This window comes from Scyliorhinus torazame, chromosome 4 (assembly GCF_047496885.1).
Source record: "Scyliorhinus torazame isolate Kashiwa2021f chromosome 4, sScyTor2.1, whole genome shotgun sequence".
Taxonomy (NCBI): domain Eukaryota; kingdom Metazoa; phylum Chordata; class Chondrichthyes; order Carcharhiniformes; family Scyliorhinidae; genus Scyliorhinus; species Scyliorhinus torazame.
This window is the reverse complement of record NC_092710.1, coordinates 262,523,589-262,542,401: the sequence shown is the minus strand read 5'-3', so window position 1 is coordinate 262,542,401 and position 18,813 is coordinate 262,523,589. Positions and strand designations below refer to the sequence as shown.

Below are 18,813 nucleotides of genomic sequence, written 5' to 3'. Positions count from 1 at the left end.
TTGCTCTGGGATTGTTGTCAGCAACTGGATCCAAAATTGAACAGGTTCAGAAATGTTAGGAGTCGGGATCATGGCCAAAGACAGCAGTGAGACAGCGCAGTTGCTTTTTAACAGGATTAAAGACTGACAGGAGTTGGAATTCCATGACTTTTGTTCAGCATGTGTTTTATTTCAGTGTAAAATCAGTGCACCTTTTATCAAGAACAACACATTGTGGAGTGGTAATCATTCCCAATCCACCATCGGGGTCAGGACCAGGGAACTAATTCTCATATTGCTATCTACTACTGGAATTGTCCACACTGTGCTTTCATCAAGGTAGAGGCATCTTTTTGTAGCTTGGACTGAATAGCTTCTTCCCGACCTCTGTTTAGTGTCCTGCTGTCTTTATTGAGTACCTGTTTAAGAAGGGTAGCAAGGATAATCCCGGGAACTACAGGCCGGTGAGCCTTACGTCAGTGGTAGGGAAATTACTGGAGAGAATTCTTAGAGACAGGATCTACTCCCATTTGGAAGCAAATGGACGTATTAGTGAGAGGCAGCACGGTTTTGTGAAGGGGAGGTCATGTCTCACTAACTTGATAGAGTTTTTCGAGGAGGTCACTAAGATGATTGATGCAGGTAGGGCAGTAGATGTTGTCTATATGGACTTCAGTAAGGCCTTTGACAAGGTCCCTCATGGTAGACTAGTACAAAAGGTGAAGTCACACGGGATCAGGGGTGAACTGGCAAGGTGGATACAGAACTGGCTAGGCCATAGAAGGCAGAGGGTAGCAATGGAGGGATGCTTTTCTAATTGGAGGGCTGTGACAAGTGGTGTTCCACAGGGATCAGTGCTGGGACCTTTGCTCTTTGTAGTATATATAAATGATTTGGAGGAAAACGTAACTGGTCTGATTAGTAAGTTTGCAGACGACACAAAGGTTGGTGGAATTTCGGATAGCAATGAGGACTGTCTGAGGATACAGCAGGATTTAGATTGTCTGGAGACTTGGGCGGAGAGATGGCAGATGGAGTTTAATCCGGACAAATGTGAGGTAATGCATTTTGGAAGTTCTAATGCAGGTAGGGAATATACAGTGAATGGTAGAACCCTCAAGAGTATTGAAAGTCAAAGAGATCTAGGAGTACAGGTCCACAGGTCATTGAAAGGGGCAACACAGGTGGAGAAGGTAGTCAAGAAGGCATACGGCATGCTTGCCTTCATTGGCCGGGGCATTGAGTATAAGAATTGGCAAGTCATGTTGCAGCTGTATAGAACCTTAGTTAGGCCACACTTGGAGTATAGTGTTCAATTCTGGTCGCCACACTACCAGAAGGATGTGGAGGCTTTAGAGAGGGTGCAGAAGAGATTTACCAGAATGTTGCCTGGTATGGAGGGCATAAGCTATGAGGAGCGATTGAATAAACTCGGTTTGTTCTCACTGGAACGAAGGAGGTTGAGGGGCGACCTGATAGAGGTATACAAAATTATGAGGGGCATAGACAGAGTGGATAGTCAGAGGCTTTTCCCCAGGGTAGAGGGGTCAATTACTAGGGGGCATAGGTTTAAGGTGAGAGGGGCAAGGTTTAGAGTAGATGTACGAGGCAAGTTTTTTACGCAGAGGGTAGTGGGTACCTGGAACTCGCTACCGGAGGAGGTAGTGGAAGCAGGGACGATAGGGACATTTAAGGGGCATCTTGACAAATATATGAATAGGATGGGAATAGAAGGATACGGACCCATGAAGTGTAGAAGATTGTAGTTTAGTCGGGCAGTATGGTCGGCACGGGCTTGGAGGGCCGAAGGGCCTGTTCCTGTGCTGTACATTTCTTTGTTCTTTGTTTGTTCTTTGTACCCTGCCAGCTTCTTCATTCCACATTATTGTAAAATGGCAGAAAAACAGCCGTGACACACCTGACAGCTAGTTTGAACAGTCACAAAGAGCCTATCACTGTTCCTGCTGCATCCCCAAACTGTTACCTTCAGCAGGATCTGGCCATTTAAATGCTGCTTTAGATCACAAGAAATAGAAGCAGGAGTAGACCATTCAGCCCATCAACCCTGAGGGACTGACCAAGGAGAAGGTTGATCTGATTGTGGCTTCGAATTATCCCTAGAGTCTGTGAATATGCATGACAAGGATTCCTCAAAGGACTCTACTCCTTCTGAAGGTTCACTCAGAGGATCAGTTTGGTAGGTCCAGTTTGAGTTAGCTGGGTTTTTACCTGATCATGGTTAGAGAGTCACAGAGTTTTACAGCACAGGATGAGGCCCTTTGGCCCATCAGGTCCACACCAGCCATCAAGCACCTCTATTCTAATCCCTTTTTCCAGCTTGGTCGTAACCTTGTATGCTATGGTGTTTCAAGTGCTCATCTAAATACTTCTTAAATAATAATAGTAATCGTTATTATTGTCACAAGTAGACCTACATTAACACTGCAATGAAGTTACTGTGAAAATTCCCTGGTCGCCATACTCCGGCGCCTGTTCGGGTAAAACAGAAGGAAAATTCAGAATGTCCAATTCACCTAACAAGCACGTCTTTCAGGACTTGTGGGAGGAAACCGGAGCACCCGGAGGAAACCCACGCAGACAGAGGGAGAATGTGCAGACTCCGCACAGACAGTGACCCAAACCGGGAATCGAACCTGGGACCCTGGCGCTGTGAAGCAACAGTGCTAACCATTGTACTACCGTACCGTGAGGGATCCTGCCTCCACCACCCTTTCAGACAGTGAGTTCCGGATTCCCACCACCCTCTGGGTGAAAAGGTTTTTCCATAAATTCCCTCTAAGTCCCTTACCTTAATCTATGCCTCCTGGTTATTGACCCTTTTACTAAGAAGAAAAGCTTCTTCCTATCAAACCTATCTGTGACCCTCATAATTTTGTACACCTCAATCAGGTCCACCCTCAGCCTTCTCTATTCTAAAGAAAGCAACCCCAGCCGAAACAGCCTCACTGCTTTGATGAAACCCTCCAGCCCAGGCTCCTCTGCACCCTCTCTATTGCAATCACATCTTTCCAATAGTGTGGCGTACATAACTGCACACAATACTCTGGCTGTGACCTAACCAGTGTTTTATAAAGTCCCAGCATTTATGGAGAGAGAAGGGAGCTAACATTTCACGTTTCAATGACTCTTTGTCAAAGCTTTGACAAAGAGTCATCCAGACTCAAAATGTTAGCGCTCTTCTCCACAGATACTGTCAGATCTGCTGCGATTGTCCATATTTTCTGTTTTTGTTTCAGATTCCAGAATCCATAAGACATAGGAGCAGAATTAGGCCACTCGGCCCATCGAGTCTGCTCCGCCATCTAATCATGGCTGATATGTTCTCATCCACATTCTCCTGCCTTCTGCCCATAACCCTTAATCCCCTTATTAATCAAGAACCTATCTATCTCTGTCTTAAAGACACTCAGTGATTTGGCCTCCACAGCCTTCTGTGGCAAAGAGTTCCACAGATTCACCACCCTCTGGCTGGAGAAATTCCTCCTCATCTCTGTTTTAAAGGATCGTCCCTTTAGTCTGAGATGGTGCCCTCTGGTTCTAGTTTCCCCTACAAGTGGAAACATCCTCTCAACGTCCACTCTATCTAGACCTCGCAGTATCCTGTAAGTTTCAATAAGATCCCCCCTCATCCTGCTAAACTCCGAGTACAGACCCAGAGTCCTCAACCGTTCCTCATATGACAAGTTCTTCATTCCAATAATCATTCTTGTGAACCTCCTCTGAATCCTTTCCAAGGCCAGCACATCCTCCCTTAGATACGGGGCCCAAAACTGCTCACAATACTCCAAATGGGGTCTCACCAGAGCCTTATATGGCCTGAGAAGTACACCCCTGGTCTTGTATTCTAGCCCTCTTGACATGAATGCTAACATTGCATTTGCCGCCTTAACTGCTGACTGAACCTGCACGTGAACCTTAAGAGAATCGTGAACAAGGACTCGCAAGTCCCTTTGTGCTTCTGATTTCCTAAGCATTTCCCCATTTAGAAAATAGTCAATGCCTAAATACCTCCTTCCAAAGTGCATAACCTCACACCTTTCCACATTGTATTTCATTTGCCACTTCATTGCCCATTCTCCTAGCTTGTCCAAATTCTTCTGCAGCCCCTTGCTTCCTCAATACTACCTGTCCCTCTGTTTCCTATTATTACTTCTCCAGCCACATTTTCCAGTGGTCCAATGTCTATTTTTGCCTCTCTCCTACCTTTTATACATTGAAAAAAAACCACTTCCTATCTTCCTTTATATTACTAGCTAGCTTGCACTCATACTTCATCGTCTCCCCCTTATTGCTTTTTTAGCTGTCCTCTGCTCGCTTTTAAAGGCTTTCCAATCCTCTGGCTTCCCACTAATTCTTGCCATTTTGTATGCTTTTTCTATAGCTTTTATGCTGTCGACATCCTTCGTCAGCCATGGATGCCTTGTCCTCCCCTTATCATGTTTCCTCCTCCTTGGGATGAATTTCTGTTGTGCTCCCTTATAACCCCCAAAAACCCCTGCCAGTGCCGTGCCACTGTCTTCCCTGCTAGGCTCCTTTTCCAATCAACTCTGGCCAGCTCCTCCCTCATGTCTTTGTAGTTACCTTATTTAATTGTAATACCGTTACATCTGATTGCAGCTTATCCCGCTCAAACTGCAGGGTAAATTCTGTCATATTGTGGTGTGGTAGTCACCGCTGTTGTATTGTATATACCGCATAAGAGGGGCATCATGGTAAGGCCCCTGTACAACAGGTACGGGGGTAGATCCCTGCCTGCTGGCTTCGCCCAGTAGGCGGAGTATAAATGTGTGGGCTCTCATAGCTGCAGCCATTTCAGCAGCAGCTGCGGGAGGCTACACATCTCTGCTTAATAAAGCCTCAATTACACTCGTCATAATTGATAGTGCATCAATTTATTACGCAGAGATTTTACAACGATGGATCTCCGCATCAAGCCTGATCACCTGCAGCTGCACCCTCAAGCAGACAACGGCAAGTCGGCCTTCACACATTGGCTAGCTTGCTTTGAAGCATACATCGGATCTGCGACAGAACCACCCTCAGAGGCACAGAAGCTCCAGATCCTTTACACGCGGCTGAGCTCCGATATCTTTCCCCTCATCCGGGACGCGCTGACCTATGCCGAGGCCACGGCATTACTGAAGGAGAACTACACTCAGCAGACCAACAAAATCTACGTCAGGCACCTCCTGTCCACGTGGCATCAACTCCCCGGTGAGTCTGTGGAAGATTTCTGGCGTGCCCTGCGTGCCCTGATGAGAGACTGCGATTGCCAGGCCGTTTCGGCTGTTGAACATTCTGACCTGCTAGCTAGAGACGCGTTCGTTATGGGCATAGGGTCGGCCTACATCCGCCAGCGCCTCTTAGAAGGGGCTACCCTCGACCTCGCGGCGACCAAGAAACTAGCAATCTCGCTCACAGTCGCTTCACGCAATGTACAGGCATATGCCCCCGACCTCACGGCCCACCCCTCCTGGCCATCGTGGACCCATCAGCGACCGCCCCCAACCAACCCCAGGCCTGCACCGTGCGGCAGCCAACCAACCCCGGGGACCCAAGTGCTACTTCTGCAGACAGTAAAAACACCCCCGGCAGCGCTGCCCGGCGCGGAGCACACTCTGCAAGGCCTGCGGAAAGAAAGGAAATTTTGCTGCTGTGTGCCAGGCCCGCTCGATCGCAGCTATTGTCCCTGCATTCCCCACGTGCGACCCGTGGGCGCCACCATCTTCCTCGCCTCAGACCACGTGCGGCCCGTGGCCGCCGCCATCTTGCTCACCTCACAACACGTGCGGCCCGTGGGCGCCGCCATCTTGCCTGCCTAAGGACACGTGCGGCCCGTGGGTGCCGCCATCTTCCCCGCCTCAAGACCCTTGTTCGTCAGCCATCTCATCGGGCCGCTCATCGCCTGCAACCGCCACCGACCAGCCGCGTCTCGCCTCCATCACGATCGACCAGTCCCGACCGCACAACCTCGCGACCGCGTCGACAACAGTGGAGGTCGACGGGCACAAGATATCCTGCCTTCTGGACTCCGGGAGAACTGGGAGCTTCATCCACCCCGATATGGTAAGGCGCTGCTCCCTCACAGTACACCCCATTAACCAGAAAATCTCCCTGGCCTCCAGATCCCACTCCGTGGCAACCCGGGGGTACTGCACCACCGCCCTCACCATCCAGGGCATAGAGTTTAGCGGCTTCCGGCTCTACGTCCTCCCCGACCTCTGCACTGCCTTGCTACTCGGTCTGGACTTCCAGGGCAACCTACAGAGCCTATCCTTGAAATTTGGCGGGCCCCTACCACCTCTTACTGTCTGCGGTCTCACGACCCTTAAGGTCTACCCGCCTTCTCTGTTTGCAAACCTCACCCCGGTTTGCAAACCCGTCGCCACCAGGAGCAGACGGTACAGCGCCCAGGACAGGACCTTCACCTGGTCTGACGCACTTCACTCCATTCGGTCGCTCCTTTGCACTAACGAAACTCCCCAGGAGGTCCACCTCCGGGGTTTCGCTCCCAACATGGCTGGCAGCTCTAGGACCCGTTCTCCTCTGCATGCATGTACGGCTACACAAGGCGGACCAGTTGGTTGAGAGGGTACAGCTACTTCACGTGAACCCGCAGTACGCCTACGTAGCGTACCCCGACGGCCGCTAAGACACAGTCTCCCTCAGAGACCTGGCACCAGCTGGGTCCCCACAACCCCCCCCCTCTGTCCCGGCACCACCCTCCCTTCCCCCAGCGCACCCCACCACAGCCCCCGCTCCAGGACGATCCGTCCTCCACTTGGTCCCACCCGGGGATGAAGATGAGGTCGACACGCTCCCGGAGTCACCGACGACCGAACCGAGGCCGAAATCGCCACCAGAATTGTGGCGCTCGCAACGACGGATCAAGGTGCCCAATCGTCTGAATTTGTAAACTTTTCTTTAAAATGTTAAACACCTGAATGTTACTAGTTTTCCAGCACCCCCGCTGGACTCTTTTTTAACAGGGGGTGAATGTTGTAGTCACCACTGTTGTATTGTATATACCGCATACGAGGGGTACAACAGGTACGGGGGTAGATCCCTGCCTGCTGGCTCCGCCCAGTAGGCGGAGTATAAATGTGTGGGCTCTCCGAGCTGCAGCCATTTCGGCAGCAGCTGCGGGAGGCTCCACATCTCTGCTTAATAAAGCCTCGATTACTCTCTACTCTCATCTCGTCGTAATTGATAGAGCATCATGTGGTCACTGCTCCCTAAAGATCCCTTCACCTTAAGTTCCCTAATCAAGTCTGTCTCATTACACATCACCAAATCTAGAATTGCCTGTCCCCTAGAAAGCTCTGTTACAAGCTGCTCCAAAAAGCCACCTCTTTAGACATTCCACAAATTCCTTTTCTTGGGATCCACTACCAACCTGAATTTCCCATTCCACCTGCATACTGAAGTCCCCCATGATTATTGTAATATTGCCTTTTTACATGCCTTTTCTATCTCCTGATTTATTTTCTGCCCCACATCCTGACTACTACTAGGGGGCCTGTACATAACCCATCAGGGTCTTTTTACCTTTGCGATTCCTCAACACTACCCACAGAGATTCTATGCCTTCTGATTGCTATCGATTTAACTTCATCCCTTACTAACAATGCAACCCCGCCCCCTTTGCCCATCTGCCTGTCCTTTCGAACGGACATATATCCTTGGATATTTAGATCCCAGCCCTGATCTCCTTGCAGCCACGTCTCTGTGATGCCCACACATCGTACCAGCCAATTTCAATGTGCGCAACAAGCTCATTTACCTTGTTCCTTATACTGCGCGCATTTATGTACAATACCCTCAATCCTGCATTGACCACCTCTCCTTTCACATACTCCTCAGTCACTGTCCCTGTATTGTGGCCCTTTTTGATTTTTGACTGTGGCTTCTCTACCTTACACTTTCCCCCTTACTGCTTTTTGTTTCTGGCCCTGTTTTACTTCCCTCCAACTTCCTACATCGGATCCCTTCCCCTGCCACATTAGTTTAAACCCTCCCCAACAGCTCTAGCAAGCCCCACCCCCCCTCCACCATAGGACATCGGTTCCAATCCTGCCCAGGGGCAGACCGTCCAGTTTTTACTGGTCCCACCTCCCCCAGAACCGGTTCCAATGCCCCAGGAATTTGAAGCCCTCCCTCTTGCACCATCTCTCGAGCCACGCATTCATCCTAGCTATCCTGACATTCCTACTCCGACTAGCTCATGGCACTGATAGCAATCCTGAGATTACTACCTTTGAGGTCCTACTTTTTTGTTTAACTCCTAACTCCCTGAATTCAGCTTGTAAGACCTCATCCCGTTTTTTAATCTATATCGTTGGTGCCTATGTGCACCACGATAGCTGGCGTTCACCCTCCACCCCCCCCCCCCCCCAAATTTGCTTTTATAATTTTGGATCAAATTTGCAAAATTGCCCTGGATCCCATGAGATCTTACCTTCTTGATCAGTCTCCCATGTGGAGCCTTGTCAAAAGCCTTAGTGAAGTCTATGCAGACTTCATCAACTGCACTGCCCTCATCTACAAACCTAGTCACCTCCTCGAAAAATTCAATCAAATCTGTTAGACATGCCCTCCCCTTGACAAAGCCATGCTGACTATCCTTGATTAATCCTTGCCTCTCCAAGTGGAGATTAATTCTGTCCCTCAAAATTTTTTCCAATGGTTTCCTTACCACTGATGTTAGACAATAGGGTGACCAGAACTGCACACAGTATTCCAAGTGTGGCCGTACCAATGTCTTGTACAACTTCAACAAGACGTCCCAACTCCTGTATTCAATGTTCTGACCAATGAAACCAAGCATGCCGAATGCCTTCTTCACCACCCTGTCCACCTGCGACTCCACCTTCAAGGAGCTATGAACCTGTACTCCTAGATCTCTTTGTTCTATAACTCTCCCCAACGCCATACCATTAACTGAGTAGGTCCTGGCCTGATTCGATCTGCCAAAATGCATCACCTCACATTTATCTAAATTAAACTCCATCTGCCATTCGTCGGCCCACTGGCCTAATTGATCAAGATCCCATTGCAATCCTAGATAACCTTCTTCACTATCCACTGTGCCACCAATCTTGGTGTCATCTGCAAACTTACTAACCATGCCTCCTAAATTCTCATCCAAATCATTAATATAAATCACAAATAACAGTGGACCCAGCACCGATCCCTGAGGCACACCACTGGTCACAGGCCTCCAGTTTGAAAAACAACCCTCTACAACCACCCTCTGCCTTCTGTCGTCCAGCCAATTTTGAATCCAATTGGCAACCTCACCCTGGATCCCGTGAGCTTTAACCTTCTGCAACAACCTACCATGCGGTACCTTGTCAAAGGCTTTGCTAAAGTCCATGTAGACAACGTCTACTGCACTGCCCTCATCTACCTTCTTGGTCACTCCCTCAAAAAACTCAATCAAATTTGTGAGACATGATTTTCCACGCACAAAGCCATGCTGACTGCCCCGAAGCCATGCTGACTGCCACTCTTTAACCGGTGATTATCCCTCTTTCCAGTCGGATCATCTGGACCAGTAAAGACTTAATTACCTGCAAAGACTTGCATTCAAAGTATCATCTTGCATCATTGACTTTGTCTATATATATGTTCACTCACCAGATGAAGGAGCTGTGCTCCGAATGCTAGTGATCCCAAACAAACCTGTTGGACTTTAACCTGGTGTTGTAAGACTTCTTATAATTCACAAGTGAGCGCCAGCAGGCGCTTGCAGCGGGTACAGCTGTGGAAAACCTTCATCAGGGAATGGGGAGGGGTCCCAGTTTGTGCTGTGCTGGACACAGGTCATGAAAGCCTGAGGCCATTTTTAAAGGGAAATGATAGAGGCACACAGCAGCAGAGTTCTCAGGTACCAGTGTACTTGGTGTAACATATCTACACAATAGGCCATGCGCACAAGATGGTGCCAGAGCGTGTGGCGACCGTCTGCGAGCTCTCTCACACAGACCCTCTTCTTACATCTCCTATAACTCTACTAATCTTTTAAAACTCCCTATTGCGTATTTTCTTTTCATGTACTAAATGATCTATTTGAGCTGCACGCAGAAAAATATTTTTCACTGTACCTCGGTACACGTGACAGTAAGCACATCCAAATCCAACACTGTGCCTTTTGGAAGCTAGCCAAAGTGGTGAGTGTGTAGGTGCAGTCATTCTGGCTAATGTTACCGCATAGGATGTTGAAACAAGTTGTCGGACACCCAACAGCTGAGAGATCCTCAAGACGTTCTCGGTGGCAGAGAAGGAGCCAGAGGCAAAGAAAACTGAGGGCAACACTGGGAAACACAAAGTCACAAGGTCCAGGAGGGAGCATCTTCTTCAATGAAGCTGAGGATGGCAGAAAATATCTGTCATGACAATGTGAAGTTGAAAGGTCAAGGAAGCTCAGCCTCTGTCAGTAGACTCGCGAGCATGATTCCTCATGCAATCCTGTCTGATACCCTCCAGATGTGTGCTTTGCGCCTCTCTGCTCTGCAGTTTCCCCTTCAGCAGTGGCTCAGTTGGTTGCAGCCTCATGTCTGAGTCAGGCGATTGTGGGTTCTAGACTCAGTCCAGAGACTTGAGCACGAAACCCAAGCTGAGGGAGTGCTGCACTGTCAGAATTGCCAAGACCCCATCTGTTCTTCTAGGTGGATATAAAAGATCCAATGGCACTATTTTGAAGAGCAGTGGGGGTGGGGATGGGGGGTTCTCCTTTGTAGCCTGACGAATATTTATCCCTGACTAAACATCACTTTAAAAAAAGATTATCTGGCCTTTACTACCTGCTCCTTGTGGAAGCTTGCTGCCATCCAAATTAGCTGCAGCATTTCCTACATTATAACAAAGTGATGGCACTTCCAAAGTACTTCATTGGCTGCAGAGCACTATGGCTCATCCTGAGTCCATGGAAGGCTCTAAATAAAGGCAAATCATTCTTTCTTTCTGGTGCAACCCCATCAAACCACAATGTTGCTGCTGTGGATGGCGATTGGCTTCCTCATCCAATGTTTTCTCAAAAACATCCAGAGCAAGTCACCCCAACCTGACTCATACTCATAGAATTTACAGTGCAGAAGGAGGCCATTCGGCCCATCGAGTCTACACTGACCCTTGGAAAGAGCACCCTACTTAGACCACGCCTCCACCCTATCCCAGTAACCCCACCTAACCTTTGGATACTAAGGGGCAATTTATCATGGCCAATCCATCTAACCTGCACATCTTTGGACTGTGGGAGGAAACCGGAGCACCCGGAGGAAACCCACGCAGACACGGGGAGAACGTGCAGACTCTGCCCAGACAGTGACCCAAGCCGGGAATCGAACCTGGGACCCTGGAGCTGTGAGGCAACAGTGCTAACCGCTGTGCCACCGTGGCGCCCTGACGTTGCCTGGTTTAAAGCCTCTTAATTGTGAATAATTGTGATCACAGGGGGTCACCGCAAAACATTTGCCAGAGGAACGAACAAGCACCGAGGCTTTATTGATATCCGATAATGTGAGCTTCAAAGACCCCAGAAGTGCCACTCAATGTTCTCTCCATTTCACTGGTGAGTTTCCTGAGCCCCAGAAAACAGTTAAAATCATTTGAAAATCATCTCAGCATGCGATAATAATCGGCCCACCTCATATGCATCCAAATGTGTGTTTATTAAATCCAGAAATTGAAGGTACATTCGAGCTGTATTTTAGAATTTTACTTATCTTACCTTCCACCCCATCCACAACTCAATCGCTCTCATTAATGATTAATCAGATACCTATTGCTCCAAAAAACCCCAGGCATAAAATTTCCGTGGCTTTGAATTAATTACAGTTTATTAGCAGCTTGTCCACTGCATTGTTCATTGCGAGTCAGTTGAGAGATTTTCAATAAGCTTCCGATAACAGAATAAATCAGATTAATACACTGGATTTGTTTGAGTTTACAGATACAGATGTGGCCATGGATGATACCGACCTGATTTCTGGGATGACATTTGACATTGTCACACAAAATGAACAGATTCACAAAGTGCATGTCCAGGGGATATGTGACAAAGAATTGGGTTGCATTTTGTGTGCGGCAGGACTGAAAGAAGATAACAAAGAATGTTGCAGTGGAAAGCACAATAGAAGCAGGTTACCAGAGGAATTCTATAGGGGTTGTTGTTGGGGTCGCTATATATTTTAAAATCATTTTCATAAATTACTTTGAGGATGGAATATTGTTCAACGTGCCTGTTGTGTTCTGTGTTATGACCGTAGTAATGATGTACACAGAACATCTAGTTCTTCTCCTGGAGCTACTCTAAGTGTCACCAGCCTGTTGTACAACTTACTACAAACTGCCGGTTGTCTCGAGTCACGTGATGGATCTCTACTGCCACCAGCTGGTCGGAGGTTGCACCAGTAACTATATGCAGAACTGTGCACACAGGCATATCACCACATTCCGTTTCCTCTGGAACTGTTAACATTTACATACAAATATAACTGTGTCTTACAAAACATGATCTGCATCATAATTTTAAACATGTCACATGTACAAATGCAACTGTGCTTCACGCAACATGATGTGCCTGTTAATTTTAAACATGTCATTTGTGCACAGCTTATTGGACATTCACAATGGCACGTCCCGTTGGTTTTCTGAACTTTGATCGGCTACTCAATGTTGCTTTAACTTTCGGAAGACCGGTTTACTGGCCGGTCTTTTTTGTATCACCAACTTGTTTCGCCTTTTAGATGCGATGCGTCCTGAAGACCGATTTTCTAGCTGGTTGCTGCGTCACTAACGTTTTTAATTTTCTAACCCGTGCTTCCTTTTCTTTCCTAGTGTGCTTGCTTGCCTGTCGGCCACATTGCCGACGCCTGCTCCTTCAGCTGCGACCCAGTCGACCCACTGTACCCTCCGCTCTTCTTTTCTTCCCCTACCTTCTCATGAGAATGATCCTCTGACAGCGTCTCCTTTTCTTTCTGACATTAGTGGCATCCTTCTTGCTGCTGGACTCCACCATGGGACTAGTTGTTTGTGGTGCTTTTGCCATAGTAACTGCTTTTGGATGGTCTGCTGTGCAGGCTGACTCTGGCTCTTCTGCCACCATAGCTGATTTTGAACCTTAGCTGGATCAAGGACTTTTGGTTGATCCATGGTTGTAAGGTTGAATGCCCCTCACCTGGTGAAACGTCGAGAGTCGGTATACGTTTGGATGATTGTGCAGTTGCAGTCAAGTCTGCAACTTCAGGAACAATCTGCAAATCCTTGCACTCGGTGTCTTGGCTGGATCAATGTCCCCAATGTTAGGCGTTGCTTCTCCATTTTGTGTTTGAGCCCCAATTGGTGGCCCATCCTCACTTGATATGACGATATTTGGTTTGTCTTTCGCTGGAGAGCCGATTAGTGGCTCATCTCATTCGATATGACGATATATGCTTCGTCTTTCTTCGTAGAACTGCACGCAGATGCATCCATCTGCTCTTCCAGCACCTCTTTTGGTGGAGTGGCCGCGAGTATTGGGGAGTCCGCTTCAGGAACCATTTCATGGGCCTGAGATGATGCACTGTACGCCTCTGGAGCCAGTTTCTCCAGAATGGGAATTATTTTTTCAGTTACTCAGTCTGTTCGCAGTTGAGGTGCTCTCATTTGATGTATCTGCTACTGCAATCTCACTTTTAGCCTCTGCACTCGCCATCTTAGAGCTTTTACACTCACCGTTATCCTGCGTAGACAGGGCGCCCCTTCTGATCACCCCGTCACTCCCGCCAAACCACCTGAATAGAGTTTCATAGTTGTCCTCTTCTGGCTCATCATCTGAGTCTCCACTTTCCTCAACCTAATCACGGGCGTCGTAATTATCAGCGTCGTAATCATCATCAGAGTCATCATCATCTATAATGGCTTCTCCTGTAAAGTACGACATTGCACATGGAATTATGTGTTCATGCAAGAAGTGACCAATTTCAAAGTCAGCAGCGAGTCTTGCTGCAGAATATTTATTTAACACTCCTTGCTGTGGAACTTCAGGTGGACTGAAGAAATTGAAGCAAGTGGTATTTGGTACAGGTTTCGTAACTGTTTTAAGATACTCCGACCCTTATGCTCCTGCTTCGTTTTAATGCTTTTCAGTGAGACATTTTTTCCTTTCTTCCAGTCGATCTGGCACCCTGTGCATCCCGTGATATCTGGTTCATCAAAGAATAAAAAGTCTAACACGTCAGGCCATGACTCCATCTGGTACGCTTTTGTGGCTACCTCATTTGTGAAATACTCATTCGGCTCGAACTTGAACTCCAGAGTGAAGCTCATTGGCAGTTCAGGCTCTGAATATTTAACGTTCACATCTTGTAGATGCTTTAATATAGACTCATCATGCTCCTGAATCATACCACTGAGAAAATCCACATCTGAAGATTGTTAAGCAGAAGTCTGGAATTCCCTTTGACTTTTTCATCTATTCATCTAGTTTGTCATCCTTCACTTTTACTTTCGCTTGTATCTCATCGGATAACTGTGCCATTATACCTCGCTGCCAGTTGCAATGACCCTCCGACACAGCACTGTCTGGAATGTACAGCCTCTCAACTAGGTTCGGGGCCTCACATGCATCCGCTCCTATGATGGACTCGCGTTCCGTGTCCACAATGGAAAATGGTATGATGTGACTTGTGTTGTGTACCCATGCTTTGAGTTCACAAGCTCCCAGCGTCTCAATCTCATTCCCACTGTAGTCTTTAAGTAGGCTCATTTGATTGACGACTTTCAGTTTAACTCACAGCCCATTCAAATCGGACAGACTGAGGAGGTTTGCCTTCGCTCCCATGTCGAACTTGCATTTTATCAATGCGTCGTTCAACATCACTGGAATTGTCCATCTGTCTTCGATGGTATCAGCTTCATCATCACTATTGTCACAACAGGTCAGTAAGTCTTCTTCACTTTTCATATTCGGGCACATCGTGTCCTTGATTAAAATCTGATCAACGAAAAACAGTTCTTCAAGGGATATCTCATCAACTGCCTTGACTAATCCTGTTTGATCCATGGTTGGACGCGAAAAGCATTGCTTTGCAAAATGATTTGTATGGCCACACTTGGAACATGCTTTCCCAAATGCTCCTCCAACCTTCACCTCTGCCTTTTCACCAAAATTCCACCCAGTATTGGGTAAAAAGAGCTCTTTCCTGTGCCTCCAAGCAGGAGCTGCCCTATGTGCGACCACTCACACCATGGCCGCCACCGGAAGCCATACTACTCCATGTTAAACACCACTTGAACGAAGCACTGCTAGACTGGGACTGCGGCAGGTGGTGAGGGAACCAACAAGAGGGAAAACCCAAACTCATCCTCAACAACCTACCTGCCACAGATGCATCTGTCCATGACAGTAGTTGTCGGACTGACCACCGCACAGTCTTTGTGGAGACAAAGTCCAGTCTTCACAATGAGGATACCGTCCATTGTGCTGTGTAATACTACCCCGTGCTAAATGGGATAGACTTTGAACAGATCTCGCAACTCAAGTCTGGGCACCCATAAGTTGCTGGGGGGCATCAGCGGCAATAGAATTATACTCAGCCACAATATATAACGTCATGACCTGGCATCCCCCCCCCCTCTATCATTACCACTAAGCCAGGGGATCAACCCTGGTTCAATGAAGAGTGCAGGAGGGATGCCAGGAGCAGCACCAGGCATACTGAAAAATGAGCTGTCAACCTGGTGAAGCTACAACACAGGACTGCTTGTAAGCAGCATGTAATAGACAGAGATAAGCAGCTTAACACAAACAACGGGTCAGATCCAAGGTCTGCAGTCCTGCCACATCCAGCCATGAATGGTGGTAGACAATTAAACCAGTCATTTTCAAAGTCAGTGTGACGGCCTGCGGGTGGGTGTCGGGAGGGTTGCAGGGTTATCAGTCGCAGCAGTCCCGGTCACGGGAAGAAGTGCACAACAGCCGCAACCAGCTTTTTAAAATGCCGACTGCGAACGGGCTTTCAGAATGTCGGCTGTCCCGAGCTGGACTGCCCCCTCAGCGTTGCTCAGGCCCGGAGTCCAGCGAGACAGACCGCCTCCTCCTGATGTCAGGCCGCTGAGTCAGGAGCTGGTCCTTCTAAAAAAAAATCAATGGTGACGTCCAACCTGGAGCGGCGGCAGAGAGCAGGTCACGCCCCCCTTACATTGACGTCATGTGCTCTGGGCGCGAGAGAGATTCCTCCATTTTGTTGTTGTCAGTAGTGCTGGTGTGAGCTCCAGGGCCTCTGGTGAACAACCCATGAAGAAAAAGCTGAAAACAGGAACAAAGCGAATCAGGATGCAAAGTTCATGTGCACTGTATGCAGAGAAATACTGGCAAATGAAAGATTAAAAACTTCAAAAGTGCAAAGGCGTTTCAAGGCATTGTGAGTTCGAGGACAAACTTCTCAATTTTTTTCAATGGAGGCAGTGAGACCTTCAACCATCAGTTGTAGTCCTTGGCAGAAATGTAATATTGAATCACAAAGCAAGTGAGATCGTGAGGACCAAGCTGGCTGGCTCACCTGTCATCTGTAAGCAAAAATGGTGGGTCGCGAAGTTCGGCCGTCGTGGGTCCTGAAAGATGGCTGGTTGGTAAAAATGGGTCCCAGAGAAAAAAGTTTGAAAATCACTGAATTAACAAACCCACTGGAAGAGGAGGCTCCACAAATATTCCCATCCTCAATGAAGGAGCAGCCCAACACAACTGTGAAAATGACAAGGTTGAAGCATTTGCAGCAATCTTCAGCCGTGTGGTGTTCTGTGTTGCTAATTCTAGGATGGTTGACGTAGGGGTCACACTGACCACAAACAGCTTTTATATTGAACAAAGTTATAGATTTATTTACACTACTTAATTGGATTCAACACTTACTCCTATATAACAAACAGCTGATAATAAACATACAATCTACACTCATCTACTACTAATCTCTACACTCATCTACTACTAATCTATGATCTGCTCTCGCTCACACTATCTTTCCTTCAATCTGTCCTCTAGCTTTTTCCTCAACCTCTCACCCACAAGGCTTAGCATCGATGCCTAATATTGTTCTACATCCAGCTCCCTCTAATGGTTGATTTGGACATAACATTAACCCTTTTAGTTTTTTACATTTATGATAATGTCACAAGCTGGAAGTACTAAGGTGTCAGTCTTCAGCCAGTTCAATTCATTCCACGTGATATCAAGAAATGGCTAAAGGCACTGGATACAGCAAATGCGATGGACCCTTTTAAAAAAAAATGTATTTTATTACAACCATGTATCAAAACAGGTCACAGTAATTAAACACCCCGGGAAACATACTTCCCAGCAGTCAACTATACAGTCTGTACAACTTTTCCCCCTTTTTCACCCTCCTCCCTCCTCCCTGCGATGAGCAGCTCCTCAAACACGGTCACAAACATCCCTCACCTTTTCTCAAACCCCTCTGCAGAGCCCCTTAACTCATACTTTATCTTCTCCAACCGTAGGAATTCGTACAGGTCACCTCCTCCAGACCTTTCGCGCAAGGTCCATTACCTGCAGATACCTGCATCTCTACCCTCTCCCTGAGGTTCTCTAGATTGGCAACCCCTTCCTCCAAATAAAAATCTCTCACTTTGACCAGCCCCACTTCCTTCCACGTCCTGAATACACTATCCATCCTCCCTGGCTCAAACTCATGATTCTTGCACAGCGGTGTTAACACCAACATCCCTTCCACCCTAAATGCCTCCTCAACTGATTCCAGATCTTCATCGTGGACTGTATCACCGGGCTCCCTGAATACCTACTCGGAGCCATTGGCAATGCTGCCGTCACCATAGCCCTCAAACTAGACCCCTGACATGATTCCTCCTCCATCCTAACCCACTCTACCCCTTCTCCTTCCCACCACCGCCGCACCTTATCCACATTTGTCGCTCAGTAAGAAGCAGGTTCGGCAACACCAACCCCCCCCCCCCCCCCCCCCCCCACTGCTGCCTCTGCCTCTGTAGCAGGGTCCTCCCCACCCTTGGCACCTTCCCCGCCCATACAACGTCTGAAATAACTGTATCCAATTTCCGAAAAAAAGCCTTTGATATAAAGAGCGGGAGAGTCTGAAAATAAACAAGAACTGGCAGAATATTCATTTTCACCACTTGGCCTTTCCCTGCCAATGTCAACTGCAGTGTATCCCACCTCTTAAGATAACCCATGGTCTCCTCCACCAGCTTCATTAAGTTCCACTTATGGAGTCTCATCCATTCCCTCGCTACCTGAATCTTCAAATACCTGAACCTATTCCTCGCTACCGTAAAAAGGCTATGGACCCTGACAATATTCCGGCAATAGTACTGGAGACGTGCTCAAAAACCTACCATGCCCCTAGCCAAGCTGTTCTAGCTACAATACTGACTACTGCCCGGCAATGTGGAAAATTGCCCAGGTTGTGTCCTGTACAGAAAAAGCAGGACAAACCCAACCCGGCCAATTACCACCCTATTAGTATACTCTCAATCTTCAGTAAAGTAATGGAAGGAGTCATTAACAGTGCTATCAAGCGGCACTTACTCAGCAATAGCCTGTTCACTTATGCTTAGTTTGGGTTTCACCAGGGTCACTCAGCTCACGTCTTCATTGCAGCCTTGGTTCAAACATGGATAAAAGAGCAGAACTCCAGAGGTGAGGTGAGAGTGACTGCCCTTGACATCAAGGCCACATTTGACCGAGTATGGCATCAAGGAGCCCTAGCTAAACTGGAGTCAACAGGAATCGAGGGAAAACTCACATTGGTTGGAGTCATACAAGGCACAAAGTAAGAT

The 18,813-nt window shown here is 47.7% G+C and overlaps 1 pseudogene; it reads right to left on the bottom strand.

Annotated features, from left to right (window-relative positions):
- Nucleotides 1–13,837: 13,837 nt before the first annotated feature.
- LOC140411490 (nucleosome assembly protein 1-like 1) lies at nucleotides 13,838–15,046 on the bottom strand (annotated as a pseudogene).
- Nucleotides 15,047–18,813: the final 3,767 nt, after the last annotated feature.